Here is a 21617-nt window from a genome sequence, read left to right as displayed (position 1 = left end):
ATTGGCGTTACATTTGCCACTTTCCAGTCCTCAGGCACGGAGGAGGACCCGAGGGACAAGTTACATATTTTAGTTAGCAGATCAGCAATTTCACATTTGAGTTCTTTGAGAACTCTTGGGTGGATGCCATCCGGGCCCGGTGATTTGTCAGTTTTTATATTGTCTATTAAGCTTAGAACTTCCTCTCTCGTTACCACTATTTGTCTCAGTTCCTCAGAATCCCTTCCTGCAAATGTTAGTTCAGGTTCAGGGATCTGCCCTATATCTTCCACTGTGAAGACAGATGCAAAGAATTCATTTAGCTTCTCTGCAATCTCCTTATCGTTCTTTAGGACACCTTTGACTCCCTTATCATCCAAGGGTCCAACCGCCTCCCTAGATGGTCTCCTGCTTTGAATGTATTTATAGAATTTTTTGTTGTTGGTTTTTATGTTCTTAGCAATGTGCTCCTCAAATTCTTTTTTAGCATCCCTTATTGTCTTCTTGCATTTCTTTTGCCAGAGTTTGTGTTCTTTTTTATTTTCTTCATTCGGACAAGACTTCCATTTTCTGAAGGAAGACTTTTTGCCTCTAAGAGCTTCCTTGACTTTGCTCGTTAACCACGCTGGCATCTTCTTGGCCCTGGCGGTACCTTTTCTGATCTTCGGTATGCACTCCAGTTGAGCTTCTAATATAGTGTTTTTAAACAACTTCCAAGCATTTTCGAGTGATGTGACCCTCTGGACTTTGTTTTTCAGCTTTCTTTTTACCAATCCCCTCATTTTTGTGAAGTTTCCTCTTTTGAAGTCAAATGTGACCGTGTTGGATTTTCTTGGCAATTGGCCATTTACATGTATGTTTAATTTAATAGCACTGTGGTCACTGCTCCCAATCGGTTCAACAACACTTACATCTCGCACCAGGTCCCGGTCCCCACTGAGGATTAAGTCCAGGGTTGCCGTCCCTCTGGTCGGTTCCATGACCAACTGGTCTAGGGAATAGTCATTTAGAATATCTAGAAACTTTGCTTCTTTGTCATGACTGGAACACATATGTGGCCAGTCTATGTCCGGGTAGTTGAAGTCACCCATTACTACCACATTTCCTAGTTTGGATGCTTCCTCAATTTCATATCTCATCTCAAGGTCTCCCTGAGCATTTTGATCAGGGGGACGATAGATCGTTCCCAGTATTAAGTCCCTCCTGGGGCATGGTATCACCACCCACAACGATTCTGTGGAGGAGTCTGCCTCTTTGGGGGTTTCGAGCTTGCTGGATTCAATGCCTTCTTTCACGTATAGAGCGACTCCGCCACCAATACGTCCTTCCCTGTCCTTCCGATATAGTTTATATCCAGGGATAACCGTATCCCACTGGTTTTCTCCATTCCACCAGGTCTCCATTATGCTCACTATATCAATGCTCTCCTCTAAGACCAAGCACTCCAGTTCTCCCATCTTGGTTCGGAGGCTCCTAGCATTAGTGTACAGGCACTTGTAAGCAGTGTCTCTCTTCAAGTGTCTTTGGCACTTGTGGTTTGGCCTGTGGTAATTTTGCTCTTCTGAATTTATATCCTGTGCCCCTGCTCTCACAATGCCTACTTCTAGGCCTACCCCTTTTAAAATTTCATCATTTCTTTGGTTTTTATCCCAGGGGGGAGGTTTATTCCGAACCGGACCTTTCTCAGCTCCTGTCGGGCTTCCCCCCTCAGTCAGTTTAAAAGCTGCTCTGCTACCTTTTTAATTTTAAGTGCCAGCAGTCTGGTTCCATTCTGGTTCAAATGGAGCCTTGCATAAGGTTTCGACATATTAAGGTTATTATCTTTAGGCCGTCCGCTCTAGCTACTAACCACTGATATCAAGTGTGGAACAGAACTTGTGAGTGAGCCAGGAGGACTGTACCTTCTTTTCCAAGGTCTTGCTCCTTGCATATCTGATGCCATGATCCTTTGACCCCAACAGGCATGTAAGGGAGCTGGTCTAGGCACCTGATAAATTGGAACTTATGGCTCTAAACTAATAGCACAACTGTGTCTGGAAAATTAAGCTTGTTATTAAACATCCTTGTTATTTGTGATATACATGCAAAGTTTTGTTCTAGATGTAATCTGGATTGTGGGGAGAATAGTGACACAATCAAGTTGCAGGGAGGTAAGGAGAATTGAGAGGGAGCTAGTGAGTAAGTTGATAGGTGTTCAGATGATAGCAGGAGACAAATAATAAAGAGGAGCTTTCTGTAATGCAAGTATGAATCACCAGCATGCCTTCTATGATTAGAAGCAAGGGCTGAAGGCACTTTGGTGATAGAAACGTCTGCACTAATCTTCATGGGTTCCAACAGTCATAGTGACATCAATAGATGGTTTAATGGGGTATGCAAAACACAGATGCTTGCAGACACCTAGGGTATGGCACATAGGAACGGATTTCAGTTCAGCTGCCAGTTGAACAGTAGGTCTTCTGAACAGGTTAAAACCTTCTCTTCCTGCGTTATTCCAAAAGAAGCCCTATCTGCATTAAACAATATCATACCACTTTAAACAGTCATGGCTTCCCCCATATAATCCTGGAAACTGCAGCTTGTTAAGGGTGCTGAGAGTTTGGAGATCCCTATTCCCCTCACAGAGCTAAAATTCCCAGGGTTCCCTGGGAAGAGGGATTGAACCGCTCTAGGAAGGAAACAGCGGAGAAGGAAGAAGAGTGCAATATCAATACCTGTTCTGGATTTTCACCTGGACACAGCCCTGAGGGTGAAATATCACCCACCCAACAAGTCCTGGATCAGTAAGCTTTAAATAAATAAAAAGCAGATCCAAGGTTGGGGATTGTATTTTTTTTAATGATTGCTAAATATAAAAGCAGATGAACATGAAAGAAACAAGTACCTTAAACAAGTTTATTTTATTTTATTAAAATATTTATAAGCCACACTTTTCATAAAAGTATATCAAGGTGGCATTACAAAATACAAAAGCGTGATAGAATTTAAAAATCAATAAAAACATTGTTAAAATCAACAGTAAAGGCATCCATAAGTACTGCATTGGCTGAAAAAGAAAATTCATGTTAAAAGTCCTGTTTAAAAGGTTCAGTTTTCAGGAGATGCCTGAAAAAAAGAAGGGATGGATCCTGCTGAACCTCAATTGGTAGGGAGTTCCACAAGGCAGAGGCTGCCACACTAAAGGTTCAGTCCCTGGTGGAGGCCAACCAAACCTCAGGGGTGTGATGAACCACTAACAGTGCCCCGTCACAAGATCTCAGTGATTGAGATGGAAGATCTCAGTGATTGAGATGGAACACAGGAAGTCAGGTGGTCCTTACGGTACTTTGGAAAGTTGTTTAGGGTTTTGTGAATTAACACAGGTACCTTGAACCTGGCCTGGTAGCAAATTGGCAATCAGAGCAGCTCTTTCAGCAGTGGGGTAACATGTGTCAATAATCTCTTCCAGGGAGCAATCTGGCTGCTGCATTCTGCACTAGTTGCAGCTTCCAGACCAGACAGAAGGGCAGTTCACATAAACTTTGTTACAGTAATTGAGTCTTGGAGTTGCCAGTGCATGGATCTCTGTGGATTCTTCTTCTTATTTATTTATTATTTGATCTATATCCCTCCCAGCAGGAGCCCAGGGCTTCTCTGGGGAGTTTGCAAGGAAAGACTGGACCGGCAGCCTTCACCAATGATTTAGGTAAAGGATATCCTCTCTGAGAGCAGCAGAGAGTTGGACTAGATGACCCGCTCAGTTCCTTCCAACTCCACTATCCTATGATTCACAGAAGGAATAGCTTTATTTTCCTGAGACATTCATAAATCAGGAGCTCTGCATGTAACGGGCTTTGATTCCAAAACCCTACTAAAGAACCTAAATGGGAAAATGGAAAGTTACATCTACAACAATATTAGAAGTAACGGACATGCAGAGATGGGGGGGGGAAGAGAAGAAGAAGCGCAAAGAAGAGACTCTAGGATTTAGAGGAGATGTGAAGGGCACTTTTTCCAAACTTCTTATAACTGGGGAGCTGCAGTGTGCCAATTAAACTTCCCCCTGGTGGGCGAAAATGATGAGTTTCCTGAAGCAAAACTGTTAAGTGACAATGAATCACTTCTTTGGCTGTGCCAAATTTTAATGCTGTAGAGCACACTGCAAAATCTCCTCCTGGCTTGTCAGCAAAGCCAACCTCCCCAGCTGCTGGTGCTCTTCCTCCTCTCTCCCCCTCTTCCATCAATAGGATTTTAATTTAATCTAATTTAGCCTTAACTTTCTAGCCAAAGTTACTTACAATGAATTCTCCAAGCGCTGGTGCCAGGGTCGGTGTAGTGAACAGAGTGTTTGGCTAAGGCTTTATAGTACAATTCCTTAGAAATAAGTTCCACTGAAATCAGCAGGACTTGCTTCCAAGAAGGTTCGAATCCCAGCACAGATTTAAAGCCAACTGTTTGGATGATACCTTGCCTCCAGATACTGGGAAGCGAACCTTCGGCTTGAAGGCTCGTGCCTGACTTGCTCCTATGCTCTTCTAGCAGTGAGGAGAAAATGGACTGGGTTTTAGCTCATCCAGGGCTGGTGCCAGAGGGCAGCCAGGTCGGGCCCTGGCCAAGGGCCCCGATGGCCCAGAGGAGGCCTTCCTTAGGGTGAGAAGGTAGTGCTCCCGTTCTGCTATCCTTGGCATGATCAGCTCCTGACCCTGCTGCAGATTGCGGAGAGGGAACTCCCAGGCATTCCCCCAACACAGTCTTTAATAAGCCTTCACACACACCCCACCTACCTCTCCTGTTCCTGTGAATGATGTGTGCACTGTGTGCGCGTGCCTGCCATCAGCCAGGATGGTGATGGGGGTTTCCCTAAGGGGCTGAAGCCCCTGCCACCATCTTGGTTGATGGCAGGCATGTGCGCAGCATGCACGTGTCATTCATAGGGACACGAGAGGTAGGTGGGATGCATGGCTAGGCGTATAAACCACCTGTATGGGTGAGTTGGGCTATGGCAGGCTGGTGCCCAAGGGCCCAGTAATGCCTGGTGCTGGCTCTGAACTTATCTTCCATTTGTTACTGTTTGGGGAGAGTTTTCAGGTTGTTTCCAATGGGTAGCATGTTTGTGCACACCTGTCCCCCCTCCTAAGCCCTCTAGCACATGCAGAAGAGGCAGGGATTTCTCCCATGTGTACTGGGAATACAGAGAAGGTAAGGCTCCTGCTTCTTCTTCTCTTCTCCAAACCGCAGCAAAAGTGAGAGCTCAAAGGAGAGAATGTGCATTGTTGAGCATCCTTTTTGCCCGAGGCATGCTGGCGAGTGGATTTGCAGATGCCTGCTCAGGGAGCTCCTGTGTTCAAATAACACAAAGCCCAGGATGAAAGCTGGAGACAGTCCAGGCTCTAATCCCAGCAACAATCATAAAGATTCAGAAAGGTTGAGTAATTTGTTAAACAGGTTGGATATTGTTAACTTATTAATCTGAATGTATAGTGGGTTTTGTCTGTTTATTAGGGATTATGTTTATTTTGTTTTTATTACTTTTTTTTAGCTGCCTTGAATCTCTTTGAAGAAATAGGTGGGATAGATTTTTTTCCACAAACAAATAAAACACCATGTGCTACTTGGTACTTCTTGTTTTCGTGGTATTTTAATGCTTCTCCTCCTGCTTAATGCTCCAGCACAAAACCAGCTGTCCTGATGGGCCTCAAGTTAAATGTGTATTTAACCACTGAGCAAATGCATTCTGTGATTTGTCTATTCAACCAATGGTATACAAGCCATATTGTTAGAGGAACTGGTAAGTTTAAAGCAAGGGTGGGGAACTCTGGTCTGGGGGCCAAATGCAGCCTTCCAGGCTTATCTGGCCCTTGGAAGTCTCTCCATGCTACACCCTTCACTGGCCCTGCTTCACACCCTGAGTGCTTGTGCCTGGCTCATATGTGTCCTTGAACTCCCAAAGTCCCTCTTGCTTGTCTGAATGGAGGATAGAGAGGAATGTATGAAAAACAAAATCCCTAGCCTACTGTGCAAAGGACAAATTTGCATTTGTTGCTCCACCCACTTGTGCCTCTGGCTCTGCTTACTGTTGTCATAGTGTATAAAGCATTATACAGCTTGGGACCAGGATATCTGAAAAGTCGTTTTACCCTTATATACCCAGTTGATCACTACACTCTGCAGGTGAGGGACTCTTGCAGACACCATCTTATCAGGAGGTTCATTCCGCACAACATAGGAAGTGGACCTTTATCGTAGTGGCACCTACCCTTTGGAATTCCCTTCCCTTAAATAGGCACCATCTCTGTTATCTTTTCAGCACCTACTGAAGACCTTCCTCTTTCAACAAGCCTTTTAAGTAGAGACCTTATCCCAGTCTGTGTCTGTGTTGGAATTGCTTTTTAAGATGTTTTTAAAGATTTTTTAAAGATTTTTTGTTTTAATATATTTTAATGTCTGTTTTTATGTTATAGAGCATTTTTGTTTGCTGCCCTGGGCTCCTACTGGGAGGAAGGGTGGGATAATAACAACAACAAGAACTACAATAATAATGTGGCCTTCAGAAGGCTGCCCAGATAGGGATGCAGCCCTCAGGCTGAAAGAGGTTTCCCTACCCCTGGTTTATAGGCATTAATTTTGCAAGGTGTCCCACTCTGTCTGCCAGCATTAGTCACTGATTTCAGTAGCATCAGGATGTCCAGAGTTTGTTAGATTTTGGTAAATTCCACCCCCATGTCCATAGATTGAGAATTCCAGGTGCACAGGCAGCACTGGCAACTTTTAATACGGGACCTGGCAACTGATGCCCAAGTGGCTAAAGAGAGCAATTTCCTCTTTTCTTCACCCACCTTTCCTGTTTTAGACACCCCTTTTCTCCAATGCACTTTCCTGTAGGCAGACTTAACTTGACCCATGTCTTCCCAAGGCAGAGAGCTCCAGAATCCTTTTCAATGCAAAGGGCGTTAGTTACCCTGGCACAAGATTTAGATTACTTCTAGCAAATTGTCTCTAATTATTAGACCTCATAAGCAAAATCTTTTATTCTTGATCATAAATGAATGATAACTAATTCTTCTGCTGCTGCTACTACTACTATTTAACACATGCACAGCACCAACAGGGAACAGAAGCTTCTTTGAAATACACATAGTTCCATACTCGCATCTAATTTCCTTGTAATCAATAACAGCCAAACTACCGAATGAGGAGAGACACATGTTTAAGCTGTTGTGGACAGCACCACTTCATACTGCAGCTGTAACAGTTAATGTCTGAAATCAACCCACATTTTATTTTTTAACAACCTGCACAAATAAAACTAGCATAACAAAAAAGCCTTTCCTTAAAGTGCACAGAGATGTATTTATTTGTTTTTAATATGGTAGAACATTAAACATGCAAACCCCCTCCTGTGGTAAAGTCCAGCAACAGCTTCAGCATGTGGTCCTGGTGCTCCTGTAACTTAGCTCTGACATTGGACTACCACATCACACAACATAATTCACTGCAAGAATGGGGGGCACATTTGACTTCCTTAACAGCACATATTGTCTATGCAAAACGTTACCTAAGTATGTTAAGGAAATGGGCATTTTTGTAAGCACTGAAATGAGCACACATTTTTGATGACACCCCCCCAGGGAAAAAGTCTTGGCCCCTTCAGGAAGCACTGCCCACACTCTGAACTGGCTTCATTTGCCCTCATCATGTACTCATATTGGATTGGCTACATTGTGCCATGACATCATCCAATTCATTACATGATCCCTGGATGGCGGGGACTGTTCATGGGACAAGAAGCACTCCCAGTAATTAGAAGAAGAAGAAGAAATGGTACTGAAGCAGCAGCAAATAAGGGAAACAAGAGCAGAGAATATGAATGAACAAAACGTTAGGACTATTTCTTCCTCTACACCCACCTCCAGCATTACTTTCCACCAGAAAATCAAAATAGATAAACGTTTAGTGCAGCCATAATACTACTGAACACTAGGTGATGAAGTGTATATGTATATACCTTTGGAAACAATATGCAGTTGACCTAGAAGTAAACTCAGTCAGCAAGTCTTCATGTTACCAGAAACTCTTTTCTATGTAGGGAGGAGAAAGGGGTGTGGGGCAACAGACTGCCACCTAGTGAACATATGACAATACATTAATCACTCATTCAGTGTACTTATTTTTTAAAATAAAAGCCAGGTGAAGCTGATCCTAATGATTATAGTGGTACAAAGCATAGGCAAGGGTTTAGTCTCAAGGGAATCCATGTGTTTCTCATCCAACAAAAAAGGAGGTATTGAGAATAGTTCTCAGCACAGCTTATCTTTTCTCTATTACCACTGTGAGAGTGAATGTGATAAAATTGCATCAGACAGAAACACCATCGGGCTGAAATTGCAGGGCAAAGCAAATAGAATCTTGTAACTCCCAACACAAGAAAGCACCTTTCCTGAACTCTGATGAGCAGCACACAGAGGGCCAGGAGAGGTCGATGACAGCATTACTGCAAGTTTAATAAAATCTTGTATATATGTGTGCACACATCAGAATTTTCTTTTGCCAAATCCTGTGATTTCTGCACAACTAAAATGTTCCCTATCATCCCACACATCTGGGAAGCATAGAGAACGTTCCTGCAATGTGTTAGCAAGCATTGGATCACAGTCACAGAATGTCCATCGCAAGCTCTGACTCCATGGAAAGTAAGACTACAAGGCATTGATCGTCAAATTACAAATGAGAAAATCCTCTGTAACATGGTTAGTATTTTAGAGATGGATAATGCCCAGTTCCATTGAAATATGTTGTTCTGAAATAGAAGACTGGACAGGGTAGTCAGATTTAACCAGAGCTTGGCAAAGTTACTTTTTTTTTTAACTATAACTCCCATCAGCCCAGCCAGCATGGCCACTGGATTGGGCTGATGGGAGTTGTATTTCAAAAAAGTAACTTTGCGAAGCTCTGGATTTAACAAAGGGTTTGCTCAGTTTGAATGTTGAAGAGGTGCATCAAAGCCATTCAAGGTGAAAAATTAGGAAGTGAGATCTTGATTGTTTTGGGCTATATAATTATTCACTGATATAGCACTTATATTTTTATAGCTTTGGTTTTTTTAAAAAGTGATTAATAGCAATTGTTTTTTTCATTTTTGTCCCATGGAATATAACCTTTAAATATGAATTTTGCTTCCTGTTGTAACACTGACTTTGTCTAGGCAAGTGCCTCTCTTTTTTACAAGTTCATCTGCTCCATTTAGAGTTTTATATGGGTTAATGTCACTCTGATACAGCTTTTTTAAACACTGAAAGACATTTACTATCTGTGATATCTCCAGGCTCCTAAGGATCTCAGATACTGAAAACCTAAAAGGGGGGGGGACAATTAAAAAATAAAGAAAAACCTCAAATGTGGTGAGCCAGTTGCAGCAACAATGCCATCTAGGGTTGCCAGGTTCTTGGCCTGAGACTGATCCTGTATCTTTAGGAGAAGAGAAAGTCAGCCAAGTGCAGGTGTTCTTGCAACTCTGTAATGGGAAAAACCACAAGGTGGAATTCTCCCTTCTCCCTGCACAACTTTTAAAGATATAGAAGACCTCTTGGAGGCCGGGCCTGGCAACCATATCGTGTTCTGGACCTAAAACATCTTTGAAGGTCTGGGGAATATTTCCCTTACTAGAAATCCATCCCCATCTTTGCTTCCTCTTTCGATTACATGCTTTCTTCTTTAGCTGACCATGAAAGCCTCAAGGAGGACCCAGCTTCTCAGGAAAGAAACCTTAAAGCGGCCTTCCCTAATGTTGTGTCCCTCCCCATGATCTGGGCCCAGAATATCTAAAGAAGGGCCTCCAGCCATATGTTCCCTCCATGCATCAAGTTCTTCAAAGGAGAACTTGCTTTGTGTACCTTCTTTCATGGATGCATGTGTCTACCTCTCACCTTAGAACTCCTGTCACAGGAAGGCATGCCTGGCCAACATTCTCTAGGTTGGTCAACATCTTCCTGCATAAGTAGGCTTTTACACTGATGAAGTAGTAACAATATTGGATGGTCTCTTTTCTGGTTTTTAAAGGTTTTCTTTTAAATGGTTATTCCTGTTTTGATTGTGTTTTTGATTATTGTGTTTCACTGTGAATTGTGGTCTTTAAATCAAGGGAGCCCATGGCCCTGCAGAAGCTGTTGGACTACAACTCTCATCAGCCCAAACGTTGGCCCTGCTGGCTGGGGCTGATGGGAGCTGGTGTCCAGCAATGTCTAGAGCAGTGGTTCCCAAACGTTGTCCCCCATGGACCACTTCAAAATTGCTGAGGGTCTTGGCGAACCAAGTAATGATTGTTTTGCCTGTTGTAATGACTGTAATGTGCTGGTCTAGATGCTGTATGATTTTTAATTGTGTTTTTATTCCTTCTTTTACTTCTTCTATATTCTATTTTACTGTATTGCATTCCAATTTGCATTCCATAGAACTCAAATTGGAGTGCAATAAAGTTTCATTTATTGCTCATATAGAATGTTTATATTACAGTTTGAATTCTATGGAATGCAAACTGTAATAAAATAAAATGCCATATATGAAATAAAAGCAGCAATAAAAGTACAGGTAAAAAATAAATATGAATATTTAACATGGACATGCCACAGACCACCTGAATGAAGCTCGTGGACCTCTGATGATCCATGAACCACAGTTTAGGAACCCCTGATCTAGAGGGCTACAGGTTCCTTACCCCTCTTTAAATGAACAGATATAAACTCATCGAAAATAGTCAAGACTGTATCAGAAGAGGTATGATGGCAGACTATTCTATTCATAGCTCTTCTCTAATTTCCCATTTATTTCTCTCTGCTAACAGACCAGAGTCTGGACATTGCATAAGTCTTCAGATTCTTGCTGGCTCTTCCCCATTCACCAGCCAAGCTGAGATGGTTGGATTTACTTTAATTCTATCCTAACACCTTCTGTGTTTGCCTTGAGTATTCAAAAACTAGGCAGTTCTAAGCCAGAACATTTGGAGAGAGAAAAAGAAAACCAAAACCCCAAAACCTTTACATAAACCAATCCTAGAAGGTTATCTGTAGAACTGACATTTTATACCACCAGCCCTACTTGGATTACACAGCTCGTCGAGGCCAGCCCTACCACAGAGCGAAGCAGCCGCCTGAGGTGGTACATGCTAAGGGGCAGTGAGGGGACAAAGCTGTATGGGCCATGTTGCCTATCCTGTACCCACGAAGCTGTTCTGCTGCCCTCAGGAGCACTGGGGCACACTGTCCCATTGCCAATGTTGCAGTAAGATTCAACTGCCCGCCTGGTTGGCTTTTGTGCATGGAATGGGAGAGGTGCCATCTTGTCCTTCGCCTCAGGCAGCAAAAGGCCTTGGGCCGGCCCTGCAGCTTCTGAAGATTCATTTAAAAATAGACCACATTAAACAGATTGTACAGATGGGTCTTTCCCCCAAGTGGTTGTGCTCGGGAAGGCCTCCAAGGTTGCAAGGAAGTGGCCAGTTGCACACAGAAATGTTAATTTTCAACAGTCCACACCAGAGACACTGTGTAAGATTCATATGCAGGACCTACCGGGAAAGCTGGGCTTAAACAGACCTGTGTAACTTGAAAGGATTATCATAGCCAGGCTGAGGCCAGATGCTAAGCTGTGGTCACAAACGGTTCAAACAAAGTAATTCCTTTAGAGACCGACATGAATGAAAGGGTTGGAGGCGTCAGGAATGGGTACTAGTCAGCTGCCAGGAAGTCTGTGGGTTGTGGCAGTCTGCCCAGAGAGAATGACGTGCCAAGAACTCCCAAAACAACAGCCATGTGGATTGATTTTTGGAATTTTGAATTCTGTTGGATTGGGTTGTGTTATCAGGCCATTGCTATTCATGTCACCGGGTCCGAGAGCAAGCTGACCTTTGCAGATTCCCCCGAGAGCCTCAAGTCTACCATGGAATCAACGTCACACTTATTAAAAGATATTGTTCCTTTGTACAAGTACACCTTCAAGTTCACTGCTGTGTTTTGACAGTTTCATACAATGTTTCAGCTGCATCAGATAAGACCCCTGGAGAGAATATGAGAGGCAGGGTCATTTCATAATAATGCTCCTCCTACAGGCACAAATCTTTCTGCACACTTTCCCAGGAAGATTGTTTATACAGCATTCAGTCAACAACATGCAAAAACTGCATCAGTTCAAATGCTCATCTGCATTCTAACAAACCTGAAGGTTAAACAAATGAGAATATATGAAGGCACAGGGGATCAGCTGTTCAATGCAAGTCTAGGCAAGTATGTTTTACGGTATTATGCATTTCCATATTGGAATGCAGCTTGACCTAAATTCCAGTTTCTGGGAAAAGGGCTTCCTCCAACTATAGCAAGATTCCTAGGGAGGTGAGTTGGTCCATTCATTTCAAAAGTGAGGCAATAGCCCTGGACACATCAGACCTCTTAGTGTCAGCACGCAGCCACATATTAACACAATTTCCAAATGTGCCTGCATTTCATGCATAGAGGAATAAAGAAGGAAGGAAGGAAGGAAGGTTGCAAATTATCGTGAGTTTCTTTATTTCTCTACCCTGTTCTGGCTTAATGGCAATCAAGAGACTTAACTTGATAGATTATGCTTTGCCCAACTCTAACATACGTATCCGAAGGTAAAATGGGACAGAAAGTCGCAAAGAATGGAAGAGGGGCCATGTAGGGCCTTGCAAAGACTGAAGGCCTGTTCCAAAGTAATGCTTGACGCTCATGCAGTTGCCACATTGGTCTGAATTAGGGATGGGATCCGTTGGCCGGTGCCAGTTCTAAAGCAATCCGTCAACCCAGCAGGCTGGCATCGATTTGAGTTTATTCTTTACCTGCTAGGTGCTGCTTTTACTGATCTGTGGTTTTTGTGCATCTCTGTGTGTGTTTGGTTGGAAAAATATTGATATTTTATCATTCTTACAATTGCAGTTTAGAGAGGCAGATTTTTCTTTTAAAAATAGTCCATTTTCACAAATAGCTGTGGAAATTCACTACATTAAAATCTGTTACATTAAAATCTCAACTATTGAGAATAAGCGAATTAATGGAAAATTCAGTACCAAGTCTGAATTGGGCAGAATTCTAGCACATCTCTGGTATGAATATAAGATGCCTCTGAATATAGACCCAGCCCTAAAATAGAATCTTTTAAATCACAGCTTCTCTACCTACAGGAGTGTGATTATAGGCCACACTCTACAAGCCAGATGAAGAGGTTTGTAGGTGGAGAGTGTGACCTATATTCAGACCAAATATTTTTCTTTTTTCAGCCCCGTTATTTATCCTTTTAGACCGTCTCTTAGACTGGAAGCCTGCAAGTAGGGACTGTCTTGCTTTGTAGGTCATATCCATATCGTACATTTAAAGCACTCTTATACCTTCATAACACTCATGGCTTCCCCCAAAGAATCCCAGTGTGTTAAGGATGCTGGGAACTGTAGCTCTGTGAGGGGAATAGAGGTCTCATAACAACGCTCAGCACCCTTAACAAACTACGGTTCCCAGAATTCTCTAGGGGAAGTCACGACGGTTTAAAGTGGTATAAGAGTGCTTTAAATGTATGGTGTGGATGTGACCTACATAAGCTCTATACAGCACTCAGAAAAATCGTAGGCATTGCGTAAATGATTATTAATAGTAATAACACATGAATGCACTATAAAAGGTTACCTTGGAATGCTTTATCAATATAATGAGCTGTTTGGCCTGCTCTTGGTATGACATGGAAAAGAGATACACAAACAGATTCTAACATGACTGTTCTACATGTCCATGGCAAACAGATGTGTAACATTGTCCAAGAATTATGTTCCATCCAGAAAATGTGGTAATACTTTTGATGGAGCCGTCTGAATAAGCAAACTCCGAGCGAATGATCGTTCCAAGTGAAGGGGCTGGGCCATCTGGAAGTTACAGGAAATTCGTGGGTGGATTGCTGGAACATAGGAAGCTGCCTTATACTAAGTCAGACCATCGGCTCATCTAGCTCAGTATTGTCTACACCAGCCTTCATCAACCTGGTGCTCCCCAGATGTGTTGGAGGAGTACAACTCCCATCTGGCTGGAGCTGATGGGAGTTGTAGTCCAGGACATCTGGAGAGCACCAGGTTGGCAGACACAGACTGGCACACAGACTGGCAGCCGCTCTCCAGGTTTTCAGATTGGAGCCTTTCCGAGACCTACCCTGGAGATGCCAGTGACTGAAGCAGGGCCCTCCTGCATGCACAGCATGTGCTCTGCCACTGAACTGTGATCCCTCCCTATTGCTAGGTTAGCAGCAAGAAGTGTTGGTGTCTGAGTCAGAGGCTGGAAGCAGTAACATAATTGTTGTTATGCTGAGCAAGGTGCAGCTTCAGAGGCAAAGGGGCCAAAGCAGAAAGCATGAGCTGAACTTCCTTTTTTGGGGGTGGGGGTGGGATTCCCCACATGGGAAACATGATACTTTCTCCTTTGCATGTTACCCTGGAAGTGTGGAAAGAATACTTTTTCAATGCTTCCGCTTAAGAGCTGAAGCTACCTCAAGTCAAACTACCATCCAGACATCCAGTGAGTGAAGTGTTCGGTGACCAGAAACACACATGGTAACTAGGGATGATGAAGAAATTTAATTCAATTTGCATTTAAAGGCAAACTGATCTAATTCACACTTTCCAAACAATATGAGAACCAACACGCAGGCATCCTTTGAAATTCACACTTCTCCAAATTTTGCAATGCAGTTTTCCAGCCAAGTCATGTACAGTAGGGCCCTGCTTTACGGTGCTTTGCTTTACAGCGATTCACTAATACAGCGGTCTCAATTAGACACAAGCCCCACTCATACAGCGCTTGTTCCAGTTTTACAGCGGTTTTCAGGCATCACACGCCATTCTATTCAATGAGTTCCACTTTACAGCGGTTTTCGCTTTACAGCGGGGGTCCAGAACATAACCCGCCGTATGAGTGGGGCCCTACTGTACAATAAAAATGCATATACTACAATAAAGTGTGCATAATAATGAATATAATTAGGGGAAATTTCTTTGCAAAACCTGGTATATTAGGCAAAATCACAGATAAACATGAGTATATTAGAATAAATTTGCACTAAAATGTTAATTAATTTTCATAAGGACCTTTTTTTAAAAAAAAATTGCAAACTGGTGTGGAGAATAAAAATTAAGCTTGGAAAAATGAAAAACTAACAGATTCTCCCATCCCAAGTGGTAAACTAGCCAACATGTGACTAAGTAATAATCCATACAAATGTGGGGTGGTGATGGAATTGTGTGCTACAGAGGGTGGGCATCAGAGGATCAACTCATCTTCTCCCAACTGGCAAAGGTATCCACAAATCTCATTTCCCAGCTTCCTGAAGCAACTTGGTGAAGGTCCATAACTCAAGGAAGGGCCGTAGCTCAGTGGAGGAACATTATCTGCCTTGCATGCAGAAGGCCCCAAGTTTAATCCCCAACATCTCCAAGAAGGGCTGGGAAAGATACCTGCCTAAAACCATGGAGAGCCGCTGCCAGTTAGCGTAGACAATATTGAGCTAGATAGTCCAATGGTCTGACTCAGTAGAAGGCAGCTTTCTATGTCTCTATTACTATTTTCCCAGACAAAACATTACTATGGGTTGTATTCAACTAAATCCTACTCAGAGTAGACCCATTAAAACCTAGGTTAGTCATGCATATTAATTCCAATGAGCCTATTCTGAGCAGAACTAGAATTGCACACCACCCTAACACTTCAGAAAACTTCCAGAGATAAAACTGAAAATACAAGTGGGACATTTTAGGGAGGATAATCATTCACCACAAGGTAACTAATAGGAGAGTCATGTTTATTTTGTTTAAAATCTCATGATACCTGAACTCATCTTTCTTCAGCACAAGCCCAAAACAGTTACACACTAGCTCTTTGAGTTCTCTGTTTTGGAGGCAATGAAGAACTTTTTCTATTAGTCGTGTTTTTATTCAATTTTAGACATAATTGTATAGTTGCAATTACTGCATATGTATAGTTGCAATTACTGCTTTAGGTCCTGACTCTAGAAGACCAAGATGTTTAAGTAAACGCATACTCTAAGCAGTGGGTAAATCATGGTATTGGACATTAGACACCAGAACGATCAGTCCTCTTAATCCCTTCTGCTGCCTTTTTCATAATGTTGTGTTCATCTGAATTTAATTCCCTGGTATTTTTGTGGCTGTGAAGATAGCTTTAGGACAGTGCCAAAGTGATGGCAAGGACTTTAGTTCTAACACTGAAAGCCTTTCTGGAAATAATATTAATAAAGCCAGAACACTTCTAGTTGAGTTCCTCTTTGCTTGGTTTTTAGTCATGAGATAAAGGGATTTGAAAGCAGAATCCCTTCCAACTGTAAATTGGAAATGTGGGGAGAAAAATTGCCCTGTTGCCATTTGAAAGTCACTTTGGACATACAATATTATTGGATTCAGAACTGAGTACCTGGCTACAGGAAAGAACATCCTACTTATCTTGTCCTGCCCCAGATGGACAGGCCAATCTAATTTCCTGGCTTCAGGCTGCAATGGTGGAACAGCACCTGCCTTTCATGCAGAAGGTCTCAAGTCCAGTCCCCAGCATCTCAGGGTAGGGTTGGGACAGACTCCTTCCTGAGAGCCTGGAGAGCCGCTACCAGTCAGTGTAGACTACACTATGCTGGATGGCCCAATGGTACAACTCAGTATAAAGCAGGTTCCTATGTCCCTATGTTAAAAGCTCATGTCACTGCAACTAAGGCTGCATCCTATGGAAGGTAAGTAAAGCAGAGGTGTCCAACTTTGCCCCATTGGTGCCTTCCACACCACACCCATTTTTTTGCTTACTGGTAACATGCAAGATAACTCTTACAGATGGAGGAGGGGGCAATGGAAGTTGGGCCCAGGGTTGTTAGTAGAGGAAGGATCACACAGTCCAAGCCCCAAGTCTTTTGCACCAAGCTCCAGATCTCCTGCCCCTTTGCCTCCCCCTTTTAAAACTATTTATTTATTTCATTTATATCCTGATCCTTCCACCTAGAAGGATCCCAACTAAACTACACTGCAAAGTACAGCATTGATGAGACCCTAGCCACCCATCATTTAATTTGCCGAAAGATATATATGCCTAAAAATTAGGATATACAAATGTTATGCAAGTTTGCATCATGTGCCTGTGCCCCAAGTCCTTTAAGCACCTAGCAGCACCAATGCTTGGCTGAATCTGTGCCACCCCACTCTGTCCACCCTGTCCCAGCTTTCCACAGGTAGGAAAGGATCCATGATAAACTTCGCAAACTTTCAAAATCTCCCCTCTCAAAAATTCCAGTTCTTGATCTTATGTGTGATTGCTCAGCTCTGTAACACAAATTGAAGCAACCTGTATACAAACAATACATTTTCTTTTACATCCCCAAACCTTTTTAAAAAGTCTCCAAGGCCCCTCCCTGCACATCTCCTGATCTTAAAGCTGTTCTCACAAGTGATTTCTCCCCCCTCTTGATCTTTGAATGCCCAGCTTTGGAAGTGCCATTAAGGGTTCCCATATGGTAGGGAGCAAACATACTAGTCCAAACAGCCTGCAAACTTCGCAGGAACTGTCAGATGCCTAATGGCAACTCAAAACACACCACTGTGTTCAGAGAAGGACAGATCTCTAAATACAGCCTGTGATTTTTAATTCCATAGCAGTTTGTATAGCATGAGTGTGCTTTCAAAGGCTTACACTGCTCCGTGGGTTATCTTGTGTGGTTTTTAATTATGCTGCTCAATTGCTTTCCAGCTCAGCAAGACAGCATGCAGTCATCCCATCTCAATGGATTCCTTTATAACCACTTAAATAAGCAGAGGAGTCTGCCTCAGAAAGGACGCATTATTCTATCTTTCACATGAATGCTATTTTTTTAACTGAGTAACCTCTCTACTTGTTTGCAGATAGAAGTGTGTAGTCTAGCTGTATACAAGAAGCTACATTTTAGAGCTGGCATGGTGATAGCGATGCAGTGAAATGGCATAACTGAAAAAACATGCAAGATAACCCATGGTGCAAACCTTTGAAAGGGTACATGTGCTGAACAGAATATGCAGAAGGCCCTGCGTTCAATCCCCAGCATCTCCAAGTAGGCCTGGAAATGTCCCCTGGATGAAACCCTGGAGAGCTGCTGACTCAGTATAAGGCAGCTTCCTGTGTTAGCATAAAACAAGCTTCATTTTCCATACAGGGCTCCACCAGCACAGCAGAGGGTAGGGGTACAAGTGTGCGTAGCGTTGCACGCCATGCAACTGATGTCCCACTGCACTAGTATTACAACAGCAAGCCCGGAGTCTTCAATAGCAACACAGATCCTCCGTCACCTAACGTAGACTTCTCCAAGCCAGTGCCCTCCAGATGTTTTGAACTGCAGCTCTCACCAATCCCAGCCAATATGGCTAATGATGAGGGCTAACAAGAGCCCCAAATGTCCCAAGCACTAGCTTGGGAAAGACATCAATACAGCCACCTCTTCTGATACATGAGAGCAAAAGGGTGATGAGGTTATGAAATAGCACCGGACAATTTGGAAAAGTCTTATTTTAGAAGCAAAAGCCTGGCATAGTTCTGCGTTATAAGCGAGCCCTTCCCTCCCTCGATGCCTCTAGCACCATGCCTCCCGCACCAGCCCAGGGCAATTATTACATCATTACTCCTCTTCCTCAAAGCTAATTACACCGTTTTATACATTCCACTGTGAACGTTTGCTTTGGCAATCCCTTTTGGAAATTATTCCACAAGGAATCCCTCTCCCATGTTGCCCTTGCTTTAAACCCCACGGCGACATGGGCAGTCTTCATTTGCAAACAAGTGGAAGCCCACATGTCAGGGCTCTCAGGTTACCTAGGTGGACAATGTGAAAGGAAGGGGTTTCTAACATGCCTTGGGATATTAGAAGGCTTCAGGGTCTTTTAAATATGGTAATTATTTCAAAGTACAGTATCCCTTGAGACAAGCTGGCCTTACTCGTCTGTGAAAGCAATCAGATCAAGAAAGGGTTTGTGCCTGTGTACAGATATAACCAGCAAACTGTACCTAAACTGAGTTGTAGGTACAATAAAATATTGTAGGTACAATAAAAGCTCAGTACAAGAGAAAGCCAAAAGAAAATCTTGTGACACATGCAAGGACTTTTTCTTTTTGCAGTCTAAAAGCTAAACCAAGCCTCGGCTTTGCAATATATCCAGATCACCCATCGACATCAGAGCACAAGACTCTAAACATGCACCTTTACAGCAATGATGAGCAAGGTGAAATAATCACTGATCAAACAGAAGCAGGACAAGTTAGGAGAGAAGAATAAAACAAAACTACAGGAAAGACGCTGTATCTGGTGTGAATAATTAAGTCTTGCTTTACTCTTGTTTAGCACTTGGCTAGCCTTTGCTTTGGCACAGCCCGGCGACTGGAAGAAAAGGACAAACTACTAGGTTAAAATCTCGAACATGGCCATAGGTCATGTTATGTATGGCCTGTGTGGTTGCTTTTCAAGTAAGCGTTAAGGAAATACAAAAAGATAAACAACAATAAAAAAGAGAAAAAACACCTAGGTTCAGGAATTACAGGGATCTGGCTGTTTTCTAAAGAAAACAAAGGTGTGTGAAGACACTCTTGAGTGTCAACAGCCTTTTGTCCTTTTGTGTATCTTCTAAAGACTGCAACAAAAACCCCCACAAAAACCAACCAGCCACACTAAAAATATCATCTGCTAGAAGTCTGAGTCATCAACAGTTCACTTTAAAGTCCCTAAAGGTCTCAAACACTGCAGGACACAAATGACCATGAAGTAAAATTAACTCGGACAGATGTGGGAGGGGGAGTCTATTTTATGTTTGTATGCTTTTATTTTGCGATTATTTATAAGATCAAGCTGCTTTGCGTTGACTTCCTTAAGATTTTAAATGCCTAGTCTAGCAATTAACTGTTTCAATGACCAGCACCACCACCACAAGGATGATTAAAATAATAAACACACACACACAGCCATCCCTGTCACATTACCACATAACTTTGAAAAATATTGCCATCCTGTGTCTGTGATCTAATTTTAGAGATGGCAGCGAAAGATCTCTGAAACCCTGGTCCATGGCTATCGCTGCCTTTTGAAATCAACAGAATTTGCTCCCAAATAAAGGTGCTCAAAATCAAGTAACAGTTATGACTGACAAGTACATTTCAACTTGTCACATCCCTACATCCTTAGTTACATGGTTCACAATCTTGTAACTAAAATTACAAGAAAACATCATTGCTTACCTGGTCCAACCGATTCCAAGTCCAGCTTTTGGGAAGTTTTGATTTTGATTTTATTTTTAAAATCCACGAATGCCCTTCCTCCCCCTGCTTTTTTTTTTTTAAGGGAGTTGCGTTTTGTTTTGCTTTGAGTTTACTTTCCTTTGGTGTACGTTTGCTTGCAAAAAACCAGGAAACACTGCAGCATTATGAAGTATCTTTTCTTTTTTTGCACAACACACACACACACAACGACACTGTGATACGCTAGTGATGGGAGAGTTCTTGAAATGAGCAGCAGCAGCAGCAGCAGCAGCAGCAGACTCCCCCCCCCTCAAAGCCTTCCAGGAGACACGCAGGCACATAAAAACATAGGGTGCCTTGAAAGGAAAAATCTGCTGTGGAAACCATCAGCAGGAAAAGTGCGATTTCTGCTCTGCGCTTGCATAGGCTTGAGAGCTTCACGTTGCCTTCCTCGGAATTCCAGCTTGGGTTAGGGATTCTCTTTCCCCCCTCTCTACCCCCTCCCTTTCCTTCGACCCTGTCAGTCCATATCCGCTCTTCCAGCAATCCAAATGACTCCAACAGAGCCCCAACTCAGGGTTTACCGAATAACCCTTAGAGACAGCCAGGCTGCATCCAAGCTGCAGTCCCGCCTCCCTCTCCGAGAGGCATTTAGAAAGCTCCGTGCAGCCCCATCACGGCGAATTGGCTGGCTCGCCGGGCTCTGAAGCTTTACTGTTGCAGTGCTCGCCTCTCCTGCATGCTAATAAGGCGGTGATGTCAGCAAGTCAAAGTCACTGCATCTGGACAGTTCAAGAAATTGTTCGCCGGCCAGCGCCTGTATTTTATTTATACGCAAATCAGCCTTTGCTTTGCAAATCAGTAAACCACTCTCCTCTCAATATCCCTCGTTTTGCAGTGTCAAGAAGGGAAAGAACAACATATTTCCTCCCCCCCCCCCAGCTCTGATATGTGCATCATAAGTTATGGTAGTTGCCGAGTATATATCTCCTATATGCGTCGCTTTGCACATGAGTAATCCCAGCGAGAGGATTTGATGCTGACCGCACCTCAGCTTGTCTAGCCAAACCAAACCCCCTTTCCCCGTTATTTCTAACAAGTGCCAGCGTCTGTCTCGAATGCAAGGGCTGTGTAGTGCACTATAAAGCACATTTCCTCCAAAGAATCCTGGGAACCGTAGTTGGTTAAGGGTGGTGGGAACTGTACCTTTGTGAGTGGTAAACTGCAGTTCCCAGGAGAGAAACTGTGTGCTTTAAATGTATGGTGTGTATGCAGCCAGGATCTTTCAAATCATAGGCCAATCATAGACCCAACTATAGGTAATGGGAGCCTTGTGGGTTTGTTGCCTGTTTACTGTGGGTTGTCCCACCAAGG

General features: G+C 43.0%; 1 protein-coding gene across 1 annotated transcript in view; it reads right to left on the bottom strand.

Annotated features, from left to right (window-relative positions):
• PRICKLE2 (prickle planar cell polarity protein 2) overlaps positions 1-20720 on the bottom strand; it is a 148939-nt gene extending 128219 nt beyond the window's left edge. The window contains exon 1 of the mRNA XM_061618726.1: positions 20244-20720. The gene's annotated coding sequence lies outside the window, so the exon portion shown is untranslated. The remainder of the gene's footprint in view (positions 1-20243) is intronic.
• Between the last annotated feature and the right edge of the window lie 897 nt (positions 20721-21617).

This window comes from Rhineura floridana, chromosome 3 (assembly GCF_030035675.1).
Source record: "Rhineura floridana isolate rRhiFlo1 chromosome 3, rRhiFlo1.hap2, whole genome shotgun sequence".
In the NCBI taxonomy this organism is placed as follows: Eukaryota; Metazoa; Chordata; class Lepidosauria; order Squamata; family Rhineuridae; genus Rhineura; species Rhineura floridana.
This window is presented reverse-complemented; position numbering and strand designations above follow the sequence as displayed.